This window comes from Petaurus breviceps, unplaced genomic scaffold (genome assembly GCF_028583685.1).
Source record: "Petaurus breviceps papuanus isolate PSGF00001 unplaced genomic scaffold, PetGlider_PUasm1.0 90743, whole genome shotgun sequence".
NCBI classification, from domain to species: Eukaryota; Metazoa; Chordata; class Mammalia; order Diprotodontia; family Petauridae; genus Petaurus; species Petaurus breviceps.
The window spans coordinates 2,210,030-2,223,153 of NW_027187332.1; the positions used below are offsets into that span (position 1 = coordinate 2,210,030).

Below are 13,124 nucleotides of genomic sequence, written 5' to 3' on the forward strand. Positions count from 1 at the left end.
AAATATACTCCTGAAGTTATCTAAAGACTATCTAAAAATTTTGTTAAGTATACAACTTGAGTTCAGGTACCATGTTTTTTTTTGTTTGTTTGTTTTGTGTTTGGCTTAAATGACTTTTCATTATTCCTTTTAGGAAAAGCACGAGCCTCACAAATGTTTTTTGAAACCAATCAGTCTAATTGTTGACCATATAAGGGTCCTGGTTAATTTGAACTATTTTACATATTTTATAATATCTCCATTACATAGAGAAATTATTGCTTTATTGCAAAAGAATAATGGTTTCATATGTATTAATATTTAAATTTAATAACAAAATTATCATAGTTCTGGTTTTTATTTTGGTATGTGTTCATAAATTAAAATATCTCAGAATAGATTTGCTAAAGTGGACAATAACTACCATAGAATTTTATGAAGCATTTTAATATTTACCCAATGTTTCCAGTATGCTAACTCATTTTTTTTTACAATAACCTCAGAAGTAGATGACATTATTCTGTCCATTTTACTGAGGAAAAAAAAATAGGCTGACAGATTACGTGATTCCTATATGGTTTCACAAGTAGAAAGTGATTGAGACAGAATTCAAACTCAAAACTTCCTGAATGAAAAACCAAAACTCTATCTGTATCTATCACTATGCTTCCTAGAAGCTAAATTTTATATTAGAAAGAAATAGTCGCCTAAGTTTAGCAATAAACAAACAAAAAATAAAAATCTTTGCTAATTCCACTATTTTTGACAATTTAATTTTTAAATGTTGTTCTTTTTTTTTGTTAGAAAAAATACTTATTCAATTCAGGGAATTTGCTTTTTAAAAATGTTTATAAACTATGAAGTGAACATTTAAAATAAAACTCCTATAATTGGACGTATCTGTCTAAACCAATATGCAAAGTGTTAAACATAAACTTTTGTATTATTAGTAAAATTTTTGACTACAGAACAAATTTATAGGAGAAAATGACTTAGAAATATACACATATATATTAACTTTTTTAAAATACAAAAATATAAATAAAATTTAGTATTTATAGAATTATCTTGTATTTGAAAGTTTTTTTTGCAGTATGCAGAGAATGATTATATATTTTCATATATATATATATGTTACCATCTTCACTAATATTTTAATTACTGTTATTTTGGTGAATGAATGAAATGAACAGTTGGCTTTCACTTGGATTGCAAAAAATCAAGTTATGTAGAGTGGTTTAGTCACTAAGAATAGTGACTTTCTCCTACAATGGTTGGTTTATTCCCTCATACTATTCATAATAGCTCTCTGGTGTTATTGAATTAAAAAGGTATTGTCTTTGCTAAAATAACAGAGAAGATTTAAAGACATTAAAATATGATACTTTGTATGTGTTTATTAATTTTCTTTTAAGTTTTTATAGAGTATTGCTCTAATATTTTAAATGCAAATTTAATGTAAAGAAAGACATTATATTATTAATATCACCTAGGGCTATACGTTATCCACTAGATTTCCTTGAAAAAACAATTTTTCATGTTGTTGGAAGACAGAAAAAAATAAGAATAAAGGGGGATAGTAAAAATAAAGGCAAAAATAGAGACACAGTAACAGAAAGAGAGACAGAAAGATATGAAATATTAGCTTCTATAAGCAAAAGGCATCGTCAATAATCTGAGTTCAGATTATGCACTCGCTATTCATATATAGTTATAATGCTGGCTCACCACTACTGTTATATAAATTGCATGTCATAGGGGAGTAATTTCAATATTTTTTTAATTAAAACATTTTAATGTTTGAAACTAGACAACTTCTATTGTTCCTTCCTGTTGTAAAATTCTATAATACCCTGAAACTGAAGGTTGATCATGGAAGTCTATGGACAAATTGGAAAGTTACCTAGGCAAACTGATATTACAAGGCATGATTTATTGCTTAAAGAAAATTAAAGGGTACAGCGAACTCAGTTATTTACTGTTTACACATAAGCTCTCTTTGCTTAGGATTGATAAACAATCTGGTTCTTCTCTATAAGTTAGGTTGTTATGCTCTGTGCCTCTCTATTCATCTTTTCTCTTGTGGACTTTCCACAGTGGATCCATGGTGGAGGGAGGGATGGAGAGCAAGGGAAGAATTTTCCTTCGACCCTACACTTAAAAAAAAATTTTTTTTAAAGCAATCGGGGGTTAAGTAACTTGCTCAAGGTTACACGGCCAGTTATTATTTCTGGGTGTGGTGCTGAGTATCCGAGCCCGGATTTGAACCAGGTCATCCCGACACTGGAGCTGGTGCTCTTAATCGCTGAGCCACCTGGACGCCCTAAGCAATTGGGGTTAAGCAACTTGCTCAAGGTCACAAGGCCAGGTATTTCTGGGTGGGTGCTAAGTGTCTGAGCCTGGGATTCAATCTCCAGGTCTTTTCAACACTGGAGCCGGTGCCCTTACTCGCTGTGCTACCTGGCCGCCCTGACCCTACACTTTTTAACCTCTTTATCTAGAAGTAACGGTGAGTTATAGTAGAGGCATATTACAGTATATTAGCTACTTACATTTCAGCTATAATGAATTTTCTGGAAACCTAAACTCACTTGAAGTAGACAGAATTTGAATTGAATGGTTTTGATTCTAAAGTTTATAATGACAGGGTAGTGCTATGATTCTGGGGGAGAATGTGTAGAATTATAGTAGAGAAGTACTTACTAAAATGAAAGATCCTAACAGTTCAAAGTTTGTTAGAATTGCATGATCTCTAAAGGGGTGTTTTTCTGTATCTGTTCATGTATTAATATTGCCTTCTGAACATTCTGGGTCATGTAAAATACTGCCTGCTCCATACTCCCTACCAGTATAATATATGAGACTCAATGACATAGTCATTCTCTTTTGAAGAAAATTAGAATGTGTACTTAAGTTTATTCAAGAGATTTACCTAGAGAAAATCTTCCTGGGTGAGGACATGACTCATCCCACACTTTATTGTCAAGTTTCCTTCATTGTGAGATACCTGAATCTTTGGGGATCTCTAATTTTTAATTTATGGTCCCAGACTTAGGTAACTTAGCATACTGTATTCTCAACTGAAACAAATATTTGTAATTGATCTGCTCCCCACTCTCTGAAAGCTCACCCAAACCATAATAGAGTGTTTCCATTTAATAAAAACAAAACAAAACATTTTTCTGCTACTAAGTCAACCTTTTAACAGGAAACCTTCATGGTAGGTCTTTGAAATCCCTTGTCAGCCATCTCTTTCACATTGCCTTTCAGTATATATAGACCTACAATTTGGAACAGGTTCCCTGACAATTGCAATAAAATCCTCCGATCTAGCTCTTCTTTAGTGCTTATTACAACAACAAAAAATCAGATAAGTTTTAGAGGAAAACTGCCTTAAAAGGAAGTAGTAAAATTCTACCTATAAACAATGAGTAGTATTTTTTTTCCTAGCATGTTTATTTTAGTTTGCACTGTGTAGGTTAAATTTTTAAGCAGAAATAGATCTCTACTATCTCCCTGGAACTCAAAATTAAATAAATGGTTTTCTTGTTTGTGAAGTCCAGATATTCAAAATGAAGGAGATCATCAGGCAAGTTATCTTAGCTATTTTAGAATGTTGACTGTAATGTGGGTGTTTTCTGGAAATATGTTACTGTTTTTTTTTTCTTCTGACACAAAACAACATATGAAAATTTGATGCCAAAAATAAGCTTCAATTTTCTTTTATAGTTCTCTTTAAGTTAGACAATAAAATACAGGTTCTTACTTGCTAAAATTCAATTTGCAGACCTGTGATTTCTTAAGGATATATGTTTTGGCCCCATATGTGTCCATTATTATAGGTTATGATCCAGGTCTAATGGTTATACACAGTAGAAGAAAAATGTTTAAAGTGAGGGAGAAGAGTTTAGCCTCATTTTCCTTGCTAAACCGAATGAAAAGGTAGTAAAGTAAGTTTCTGAATGGAAAATAAAGATACTTTTAATGAAATATGAATCGGTATGGTCAAAAGAAAATGTGATATCTCTTTGTTATGTGGACATGTTTAAATTATTTACCATATATGCAGATGGTTGCCACCATTAGTAGTGTTGATTTTTTTTACCAGCTCCTTCCCATCTGCTTTTCTCAATTTGTTAATTGGCCCATGTTGCTTTAGTGGGTCTATGGAAGCCTTTCCTGAATATCTTGAGATATGGGTAAGCTGTTAATCATTCATTCCGTGGTTGAATTTATCCCTGAGACAAGAGTGGATCTACAGAAATGAAGAAAGGGAATAGCTCAATAATCAATTTATTGCAACCTGGACAGCCATGAAAAGTTGGTAAGTGTACTATAGTAGAAAGAGCTCTGAACATAGAGTAAAAAGACATAGTATCAAGTTTCTGTTTTAGCATTTTTCAACTCCTTTACCTTGGACAATTTGGGACAATAATGCCTTCTCTCACCAGTTCACACAATTTCATATGAAGAAAAAATGGGAAAGCATAGGAAAGCACTCCATAAATTATCAGGACCATATTTTGCATTAATGTGATAATTGAAAGTAAAACTTTAGCCCATAGACAAAATGATAAATGAGTCTAAAAGGAATCAAGAGATATCTATAAACGCTTTTTTTTAACATGGAATCATTGTTTTTTCAATTATATGTCTTTATAATTAATATCCTTTAAAATCCTTTATATTTTCATAATGCATTTACAAATATTATTTTGATAATGCATCCATGAGCTTCACCAAACTGCTAAATGCATCTATGACCAATAATAAGGTTAGGAATTGTGCTGAAAAAAGAGTTTACTCTGTTCACTTTCTTCATTTTACAAGGAGGAATAATTTAAATTTGGAAAGGATAATTGATAATACCCTTTTTCTGGTCATTTTCTAAACATATTTATCTGTTGCATAAGGTCTCCAAAACATGTGTGTCATCTTTTCCCTTAAAAGTTCCAGGATATGTCATAGAGGTAGTTCCTTCATACATTATAGAACCCCACTATGTGTTTTCCATGATTGATAGCATGTTGAACTCTATTAAGTTTAGCAAAAGTAATACTGACTAGGTATGACAAGAGTTGTAGGTACAAAATACATTCTCCTAAAAGTAGGAGTGATCTTCTGCCTTGTATACATAGGTTTCTGGGGAGGATGTATTGAATTAGAGTATGGTGCTGCTTCAGGGCCTTGACTAAGAAACTATCACAGTCAATGAATAAAATGACAATACCAGATTACTGGAAGTCCTTTCTCCCACTTCATGGAGTCCTCATGTTTTCCCCTCAGTTATATGTCTTTGATGGACTCTGATGGTCTACAGCTCCTTTCAAAAGCCAAGCTCCCTGATGTAGCTTCTGTCTGTCTTTCTATATCTACATTCATCTAGAGTTGTTTCTTCTATGTTTTCTCTATCAGTACTCTATCATTCATTGCTAGGATATCCAGTAGAATAAATCACTCTTTTTGGTTGTCATTTAGGAAATCTAATGTCCTGAAATCAAAATTACCTGGGCACTCTTTTCTGGAAAAAATAATTTACCTAAGGTGAGGGATTAAAGCAAAAAAAAGGAGCCACCATGGACTTCTGGCAACATGCTAGATGGGGGAGAGAATTAGGCCTTCTTTCCAACCCCTGTCTAATAGTGAAAACTGCTTAGTTCAATTTTATTTGCAACTAGAATGGAAACATTTTTACAAACATGGGTGGGTCACCCCTTTTACGAGCACATTCAGTTTAAACTCAGCAGCTTCTTAGGCATATGTCATTCTAATTCCATAGCTAATTAGAACACTTTGTTTCATCACCCATTAAAATCCTTGAACAACTATAGCCAGAAATTGGTTCCCTAAATTTTAAGCGTAGTCATTAGACTGTTGATTACCAGGGGATACCTGCATATGCCCAGAGAAATAAACCAGGCTGGGTATATCTTTACTAAAACAAAAAAAACTAATATCTATGTATAATTTAAGAAATTATGTTTTATTGAGAATTACCTTTACTGTATATTTTAGAACAACCACTTCAAAATGAGGAAATTGAAGTTCAGAGAGGCAATCAACATTACAAAGGCAGCAGTTAATAAGCATTTATTTAGAGATTATCATGTGTCATTCACTGCACCAAGAATTAGGTATATGAAGAATTGCAAAAACCAGGTGCATATTCTCCAGGAAATCATTATCTAATGGAGGAGGCAGTGTGCAAAGAAGTTTGTACATACTGGATATATACAGAGCAAATGGAAGGCAAATTTATAGGAAAGGCAGTAGCATCAAGCAATGGGGAGAACAAGGCCTCACACAGGACATAGACTTTGATAACTCTTGAAGGAAGCCAATAAATAGAGTTAATAAGGTTGAACATTCGATAGAAAGTAAAGCCAATGAAGAAGCATGGAATCATAATCCTACTTTAAGAACATCACTTTGGCAAATGAATGGAAGAAGGATTGGAATAGTAACATACTTTAGGCAGGTTGACAATCAAAAAGGTGACATATACAACAGAAGCTGTAAAGGTAGAAATGTTAATATATGACAACAGATTATTAATATGGAGTAAGTGAGAGCAGAGCTGAGCAAGACAACATGCTTGTGAACCTGGTTTCCTTAATGCTAAAATAGAATTCTTTAACAGTAATAGGATATTTGAATAGAAAAGAAATTGTTGTTGTATTTCGAAGGGGAATAGGATAGGAAAATGAGCTTGGTTTTGGTAAGAGCGACTTTGAAATGTCTATAGGACATCCAGCTTTAAATGTTTAGGTTAAAGGAGCAGAAGAAAGAGATTATAGATAGATATACAGGACTGTTAATTATTTGTATAGAGACCTAAACCTTTGGGATCTTACAACATCACCAAGCAAGGTACTATATAGGTAGAGAAGAGAAGAGGACTCAGGATGGACACACAGTTAGTTGTATGGAAATTAATGAAAAACCAAAGGAGATTGAAAAAGTGTATTTGGACTGAAGAAAAATCAGTAGATAACAGGGTCATTATAATTTAAAGAGGAGCATTTACTAGGTGCTTCCTAGAAACTTTTCTAACTTTAAATGTTATTATCTATGACAGCAACAAATAGATCATGAATATGTCCATAAACATGTACAAGCAAAGATTTGATTATGTAAATATCATCATTACTTAAAAATTTTAAATGTGTTTCAAATAGAATCCTTGGGGTTGCTACCTCAGGCTCATGCTCTGATGATACTGATTTAAAGACCTAAGTTCATAATAATTAAAAAATGATTCACGATAATGTTCCTTGTATGAAGAAGAAAATTTTGTAATGAGTTTTGAGTTAGTGTAGCAGACCAAATAAATTTGGCTATAGCAAATGCCATTCCTTCTTTAGCCATATGTAATTTTTAACTGTCTTCACGCGACAGAGATTGTGCTAAGCATTCCCAGGGGAAAAAATGGACAAGGTAATGCAATCTCTGAATACAAGTAGTTTATAATCTAATGGAGGAAGAAATCACACATAAGAAAGATGAACAGAGGTGAACAGAAAAGATAGGATAGGCACCTGGGTAGAGGCATGTTGGAAAAGTGAAATAATTCCAACCCAAGTATAGCCAAGTAATTAATGAAGGGACTTCAGTACTTTGTCTCCTGCTCAAAGGAGAACCCCTTCAGAAATACAAATTTATAGAGGGAAATTATTAATGTTGCTATCACCACTAATGTAGAGCTGCTACTTCATATGCCCAGGGTAAAGACCCACCACATCCTTTCACTCATTATCCTCTTTTCCCTTCATTTCCACAAGGTATCATTTTATTTCCTGTTCCAGCTCATATCACATAATATTGCCTCAGAAAATGAGCAAAAACTTCCAAGTCACTGAATTTTATGTAATACACCCACCTCTAGAGGAAGTATTACACTTATAATGAAATAACATGTTTTTAGAGACAGAAAGGACTATGTTGAGTATCAGAATAGAAGTTGAGAGACTTGAGGTTGTGCCTGTCATTAACCAGTTGTGATTTATTTAAGAAAGTCATGTTACATATCTAAACCTTACAGGCATCATATCTTCAATGACCAATTTGAAATAAATAATATTTAAGTACTGCTGTCTAATTGAAGTTCTTTTGAGAAGTTGTTAATTTTATTGGTGGATAATTTGAATATTTAAAAGGCAAAGTAACTTGCCCCAAATTATAAGACATATTAGTTACCAATAAACAGAACAGATTGATCCCTAAAATTTACTTCTATGGTCTTTGTATTCTAGGCTTCTGTTCAAAATGTTACACATTGGGAAAAATATGGATAAAGTATAGATTTTTAAAGCACCTCCAGTATATTAAAAAGCTTAGGTAAAATTTAGGCCATCTTTTCGTTCATTTGGGTATTTTCTCAAAAGCTGAAAAATCATAAAGTAATTCATTCTGTTATTTCTTGTCCATGAACTCCCACAATACCTCCAGAGAGGATCTTCAAAATATGCTAAAGTACTGCTAAATCTTTTAACATTCCCTAGTTACCATCATTGCAGTCTAGATGGCATTGCTTAAGCCGTTATGTGAGAATGACCTATCAGTGGCAATAGGTGATGTTCCCCACCGGTATGCATCTTTATTGTTTTTTGACTTTTCAGTAATTTTAATTCTTTTAATATTATGACATTCCATGACTCATAGCCAAATAGCATCATTTAGAGAATACTGGTTATACCAAGCTTTTCTTCCATTCAGAGTAACTGTGATCATGGAAGTATTGCAGCATTTTTGAAATGAAACCCAGTACATTTCTTCTTTGCAATTCTAAATCTAGTTTATTTGACCATCTGAAGTATACTTCAATATATACTTCAAGGTATATTGAATGAACTGAAGGTTGCTTATCCAGCTACATGAATTCTTGAAAGCAAATATTTATCATAGTATTCATTTTATCACTTGACTAGTACTGATCTTTTCTGAGTGACCATGAAGTTTACTGAGAAGGCTCTGGACCATTTCTGAGCTTAATATAAACTGTGAGTGTTATATATACAACTAAGAATATATTGAGAACTTCACAATTTATAAGGAATATCTTTTGCATTAATGCTTTTGACAGAGGCATCTCAATGCCAGTTATGAAAATCATTGTTATGTTTGACTCCATGTGAATACAGACCTGACTTGAACAATTAAAGAATCATCAAACAAATTCACTTTGTTATGGGATCTTAAAGAAAATCTTTTGTGATTTTAACCTGTTCATTGAAGTCACATTACACTGGAAGAATATCTAAGACTATTTTTTTAATCCTACTTTAAATGTTTGGTTTTTAAGATTCATTAATTAATTTTTAGTTTTCAACATTTAATTTTGTAAGGTTTTAACTTCTAGATTTTTTTCCCTGTCCTCTCCCCTCCCCTCTCCCCAGGATGTCATGCCCTCTGATATAGTCTATATAATTATATTAAACATGTTTCCTCATTATTTATGTTGTGAAAGAAGAATCAGACCAAAAGAGAAAAATCATGAGAAGGAAAAAAAATTTAAAAAGAGAAAGCAGTATGCTTTGATCTGCATTCATACTTCATAGTTCTTTTTTGTTCTGGTTGTGGACAACATTTTAATCCTGAGTCTTTTGGAATTTTCTTAGATCATTGCATTTCTGAGAAGAGTTAAATTTATCAAATTAATCATTGAACCATGTTGCTGTTACTTTGTACAATGTTGTCCTGGTTCTATTCACTTCACTCAGCATCAGCTCATGTAGTTCTTTCCAGGTTTTACTGAAGTCTGCCTGCTCATTTTTTTTTAGGGATCACAGTTTCTGGAAATTTTATTAGAAACAGGAAGGAGCAAGGGTGCTGTATACAGGGTTAGTAGAGTCTGGCCTCTTCTCCCAGGTGACGTTAGATAGGGGTTGCTTGTCCTGATGGGTAGGGAGGTGTGTTGGGAACCTTCACACTATTCACTGGTTTTCAAAGGGATTGAAAGCAAGGTAGCTCCCTGCTTTGGATTCAGCCAGAGCTGTGACTCCTAGAAAGGGCATATGTTCCAGGGAAGTAATAGCTGTGGGGTTCCTCACCAGCTCTTTCCACTTGAGTGCACTGGCTTTTCTGCTGCCCTTCAGGAACCTTTGACCCCACAGGGGCCCAATGGGGCAGTGAATCATCTGTTTCAGCATCCAGTACTTAGAATCAAACTTGATGCAAGCCAACCAATTCCTCTTCCACCCATTAGGTTTAACCTTGCACTCAGCATAATTCCAGTCCTTCTTTTGGCAGCTGGTCTGCTGGAGCCCAAACTCCAATCCAACAAATGTCCCTCCAGGGAATGACATGACACTGGCATTGTCTACACCAATCTCCTTGAATGCCCATGCACAGGTGGGTGATTGTGGAACTTCTCCAAAGCCACCTGCAAGCCTCTTTGTTGCGCCACTGAGAGTTCATCTCCCGTGGTTCCTGTGGGCCCCAGAGCACTGAGCCACAGGGCCAGGGGCAACAGCAACTGCCTCATTTCTTTTCTGCACATAAGTAAACTGGACCCAGGCCAGGCACCTTCTTCTTAGCTGGGGCTGCTGGATCTCTCCTCTTAAGCTCCGGTAGCCGTTTTCCTGCTCATCTTTTTTTTAAGGAGCAAAAGTATTTCATAAAATTCATATAACATAACTTGTCCACCAAATCTCAACTGATGGGAATGCCATCAATTTCCAATTCTTTGCCACAATAACAATAGCTGTTATAAACATTTCTATGTGGATCTTTTCCCCTTTTATGATCTCTTGGGATAGAGACCTTGTAGTGGTATTGCTGTATCAAAGGGTATGAATAGTTTTATAAATCTTTGGGCATAGTTTTAAATTGTGCTGCAGAATGGTTGGATCGATCCACAACTCCACCAACAATGTATTTGTGTTCTAGTTTTTCCACATCTTCTACTACATTAAATGTTTTATATTAAAAAAATAAACATAGCATCATCTAATTTTCCTTAATCTTTTCAATCCACTATACAACATTGAATATGCTTTCACTTATAAAACACCTGTTCTTTTCATTTTGAGGAAACCAAATACCAATATTTATGATGACTTAAAATGGTGTATCTTGTCAAATTCATAAAATTGAGGTTTTAAAAAAGTCTTTGCAACAGAGATTTATACATAAGCTGTAAGCAACTCCAGCTTGATGTTCTGACTTAAGTTTTTCATGTGTACTTCAAGTTAAGATTACTGAGTATCCCATAAACTAAAGTTTCTCATTGTCTTTTGTGCATATGGTGAAACTAATTCTGGAAACCATATTGTCATATTCAAAAATTACCACATAAACATCCACCTATTTAGCTACAGTTTTCTTATTTCACCTGGTTTTATTTATAGTCTAGATAAAATCTTTTCTGTTAGTTTTCTTTATTCTTTTCTTGTCCCTAAATCTTCCTATCCCCACCGCCATGCACTGCAAAAGTCAAGAGAAACTCGATGGTGAAAGATATCTCAAAATACTGAACTGAATGTAAACTGCCAAAATTGGGAGAGCATGGCAGTGAAACCCATTAATGCTCTTGTTGATGTTAGTTTAATTATATTGCTGGGTATTTGTCCATTTTAGAGCTTTTAAAATACAAATGGATAAAATGATTTCTGTTTTCCTTTTCAGTTTGTCTGGTAATCATTGAATACCTAGAAGTCTTCCATAGAAATTATTAACTGAATGAGCAAATGCATTGGAAATGGTGCTAAAGACTCACCAAGATGTCCACTATCTTTATATAATAAAGTACTAAATTAAATTTTAGTTACAATATATATTAGATAAATGATAGACATATATAGAGAGATAATGTATGAATAAATGATAGATAAGTAGACAAAGTACTATTTTTTCTGGGTAATTACCAAAAAATATTAATGAAAAATTAAATCTTTAAAAATTTTGACATAACACATACACTATTTGACAGAGAACAACATAAAGACAAACAGAATTTAAATGACTTACACAGAGTAGAGCCAGTAAATGTCTGGGGACAGATTTGAATTTAGATCTTCTTGACCCAAGGACAATAATGTTATCCACAGCCTTACCAAGCTGCCAAATAATTATAGAACACAATTCTGTTCACATATCCATGTATAATCCCAATTGTTGGTGTATTTTTATCATTCAATACTCTCAGTAATGTACCATGAAATCACACAATTACAGAAATATTTCCTGCATTAAGATTTTCAACAGCATCACTTTTCTTAGTGATTTCATCAATGTTTAATAAGATCAAAAAGAGCACCATTGTAAAAATCTTTTGGAGGGCAATTGGGGTTAAGTAACTTGCCCAAAGTCACATGACTATTAATTATGTCAAGTATCTGAGGCCAGATTTGAACTCAAGTCCTCCTGACTCCAGGGACAGTGCTCTATTCACTGCGTCACTAAGCCACCCCTGTGCCACACCATTATTTTTGAAATATCATTGTTCAATAGTCACACCATAATACACTAATACACTTTTGATTTTTATGGAACAGTCCTCTAAAACTTTCTTAGTTTCACCAAAGAGTTTAGTAGACTGTAATAAAATACATTATAATCACTAGCCAACTTTGTTATTAGGATGAATTAGGTTTCTTTAAATTATATACCATTGGTATATAATTATAAGTTTATATATATATATATATATATATATATATATATAGGTTCATGACTGGGAGCACAAAAGCAACTATGTGAATTTTAAGGTACTGTTATATTGTTATCCTTGTTGCTTTAAAACTCTATAAATATTAATTTATTCCAGTTACCTATACTTAATCCCTTTACTATATTTTTCTTAATGAATTTCCAATATACCTAAATAGTCAACTGAATTTCTTCTTCCTCCATTTTGCCTTCCTTAATTTCACCATGTTGGCATAGCAGAACCAAAAAGATGGAAGATATCTTAATTATTATCTAGTTGAACCATGAAATCACTTAACTGAAAATCCTATTTATAACATCTCCAACAAGTGGTCATTCCACCTTTTTCCCCCACAACATTTGTAACCTAGAACCCTTTGTCACCTGAGGCAGCCAATTTCACTTTTAAATATTTTTGAATGGTTAAGAAGTTTTGAAATTTCAGTCAAGTAGAAATCAAAAGTTCTACAATCCCCATATATACATCTCTTTGTAAC

General features: G+C 33.4%; 1 pseudogene; it reads right to left on the reverse strand.

Moving 5' to 3' along the window:
• Window positions 1–9,878: 9,878 nt before the first annotated feature.
• On the reverse strand, window positions 9,879–10,556 carry LOC138145625 (retinoic acid receptor responder protein 2 pseudogene; annotated as a pseudogene).
• Between the last annotated feature and the right edge of the window lie 2,568 nt (window positions 10,557–13,124).